General features: G+C 40.7%; 1 pseudogene; it reads left to right on the forward strand.

Moving 5' to 3' along the window:
* Window positions 1-1,745: 1,745 nt before the first annotated feature.
* Window positions 1,746-2,902, forward strand: LOC137223156 (nucleosome assembly protein 1-like 1 pseudogene; annotated as a pseudogene).
* Window positions 2,903-3,307: the final 405 nt, after the last annotated feature.

Consider the following 3,307-nt stretch of genomic DNA (forward strand, 5'->3'; position numbering starts at 1 on the left):
GAGATATCACCTCACACCCATTAGGATGGCCACTATCAGAAAAACAGAAAATAGGAATTCCAAATCAGCGGCACTATTGTTCATTTTCAACGGCAATGTATGATGGTTCCAATTTCTCTGCATCTTTGCCAACACGTATTATTGTCCATCTTTTTAATTATAGCCATTTCAGTGGGTGTGAAGATTACTGATTTTTAAGCTAATCAGAATAATATGTGCAAATATGACCAACTCACTCCCATTCAATGGTCCTAATTTGTTTTTCAGAATAAATTCCAGAAGTGTAATATAACATAAGAAGCCTTCCATGTTGCTATCCCTACCTCCCTATCTCTAGTCTCACCATCTGCCACTTCCCTTTCCTGCACTTTATACTCTAGGGATACGAATTGTGTGAAGTTTTCTGCATGCGCTTTGCTACCTCTAACCTCTGAAACTTTGTTTCTGCTTTTCTGTCTGCCTAGATTTTCCCACCTTTTTGCCTAATTTTTACTCACGCTTTAATACTACCCAGGCAATCATTTCTCATGGAGCTCTTCTCTAAATCCCCAGGTGTTATTATCATTTTTTCTACTAGGTATTAGCTTATGGATGTAACAACCCTATGAGGCAGGAACTCTTATCCTAATTTTATGCATAAGGAAAATGACCCTTAGAGACAGTGAGAGATAGAGATATTAGTAACTTGCCAAAAAGTCACACCGTAGGGGAGTGAAGATTGAATTAAATGCCATTCCTCTGTGCTCTCATAGCAGCCTCTGCACACATGGGTTCGTTTGTTTGTTATTTTATTTTTAATCTTTTGGCTGTGTTGGGTGTTCGTTGCTGCGCACGGGCTTTCTCTAGTTGCGGCAAGCGGGGGCTGCTCTTCGTTGCGGTGCGTGGGCTTCTCATTGCGGTGGCTTCTCTTGTTGCGGAGCACGGGCTCTAGGCGTGCAGGCTTCAGTAGTTGTGGTACACGGGCTTAGTTGCTCCGCGGCATGTGGGATCTTCCCGGACCAGGGTTTGAACCCATGTCCCCTGCATTGGCAGGCGGATTCTTGACCACTGCACCACCAGGGAAGTCCCACACATGGGTTCTTTATCTCATTACATATTTATTATCTCCTTATATCTCCCAATTCAATCATGCACTCATTTACCTATTCATTCTCCAAGTATTTATTTATAGTTTACCATATGTCAGGCACCGTGGCAGGTGCTAAGGACACGATGTTGACAAGACAGATCCTATATGGGACCTCATTGAACTTAAGAGTCTATAGGGGTGTACAGATGATGCAACTAATGGGTATTTGCTATGGTAGCAAGTAGCAGAGGGACCTAATCAGTAGTTAAAGAAGACTGGAAAAAATGATCTTGAAGCTGATAAGGATAAGGATGACTGGGGAACATCTTTAAGGATGACTGAGGATTAGTGAGGTAAACATCTTAAGATGTTTGGCTTGAGGGTGACATGTAGCATGTCATATTATATAAGTTATCTCTTTTTTAAGCCCCAACGTCTAGTGGCTTAAGAAACAAATATTTGCTTTTTTAGCATCATCTGCTCATGGTGCCACCTTCTGCTCCCACCCCTGCCCCCCACCCTGGCTGCCACCCTGATTCACTACCTGTGCAGCTCCGGCCACCTGGCTCCCTGTGCTAGCCACCGATATTTGGAGTTCTTACAGTAACACAGACATTGACAAGAAAGAGCAGTCTGAACTTGATCAAGGTTTGGTTGATGTTGAAGAAGTAGAAGAAGAAACTGGTGAAGAATCAAAAATCAAAGCAGGTCAGCTGACTGTTCAGATGTTGCAAAATCCTCAGATTCTTGCAACCCTTCAAGAAAGATCTGATGGTCTGGTAGAAACACCAACAGGATACATTGAAAGCTTGCCTAGGGTAGTTAAAAGACAAGTGAACGCTCTGAAAATCCTTCAAGTTAAATGTGCATACATAGAAGCCAAATTCTATGAGGAAGTTCATGACCTTGAAGGAAAATATACTGTTCTCTATCAGCCTCTATTTGATAAGTGATTTGAGATCACTTATGAACCTACATAAGAAGAATGTGAATGGAAACCAGATGAGGAAAATGAAATTTTGGAAGAACTGAAAGAAAAGGCCAAGATTGAAGATGAGAAAAAAGATAAAGAAAAAGCAGACCCCAAGGGAATTCCTGAATTTTGGTTGACCATTTTTAAGAATGTTGACTTGCTCAGTGATATGTTTCAGGAACATGATAAACATATTCTGAAGCACTTGAAAGATATGAAAGTGAAGTCCTTAGATGCAGACCGGCCTAAGAGTTTTGTCTTAGAGTTTCACTTTGAACCCAGTGAATATTTTACAAGTGAACTGTTGACAAAGACACATAGTATAAGTCAGAACCAGATGATTCTGTTCCTTTTTCTTTTGAAGGACCAGAAATTAAGGCTTGTACAAGGTCCACATAGATTGGAAAAAAGGAAAGAATTGTCACTTTGAAAATCATTAAGAAGCAGAAACAAGGGACTTGGGGCAGTTTGTACTGTGACCAAAACAGTTTCTAATACTCTTTAATATTTTTGCACCTCCTGAAGGTCCTGAGAGTGGAGATCTGGTTGCTGCTGCTGAAGCTATCCTTGCTGCAGACCTTGGAAGTCATCACTTTTTACATGAATGTATAATCCCAAGATCAGTGTATACTTTACTGGAGAAGTTACTAAAGAAGATGATGATGATTATGATGAAGAAGGTTAAGAAGAGGATGAGAAAGGGGAAGAAGAAGGAGATGAGGAAAATGATCCAGACTATGACTCAAAGAAGGATCAAAACCCAACAGAGAGAAAGCAGCCGTGAAGCAGGATGTATGTGGCCTTGAGGGTAACTTGCACTGATCTAACTTCAGCTTCCTTGGAAAGGAGGAATTTACATAACTTGAAAAGCCTATTTCAAGTTTTTTGTTGTTGTTTGTTTGCTTGTTTTTGTAGCTTAAAATAAAAATATCAAATTAAAAAAAATGATCTCACAGTTTCTGTGGACAGGAATTTTTTTTTCTTTTTCTTTACTTTCTTTTTTTTTTTTTTAATTTTTGGCCGCACCGTGCAGCATGCAGGATCTTAGTTCCCTGACCAGGGAAGAGTGGAAGTGCAGAGTCTTAACCACTGGACCAACAGGAAAGGCCCTGTAGTCAGGAATTTGGAAGTGACTTAATTGGGTAGTTGTGGCTCAGGGTCTCTCATGAGGTTACCATCAAGATATTGGCTGGGGCTGCAGTCATCTGGATGCTTAATAAATCTGGCTGGAGGATCTGCTTCCAAAATGGCTCATTCTCATGGTT

This window comes from Pseudorca crassidens, chromosome 4 (assembly GCF_039906515.1).
Source record: "Pseudorca crassidens isolate mPseCra1 chromosome 4, mPseCra1.hap1, whole genome shotgun sequence".
Classification (NCBI taxonomy): Eukaryota; Metazoa; Chordata; class Mammalia; order Artiodactyla; family Delphinidae; genus Pseudorca; species Pseudorca crassidens.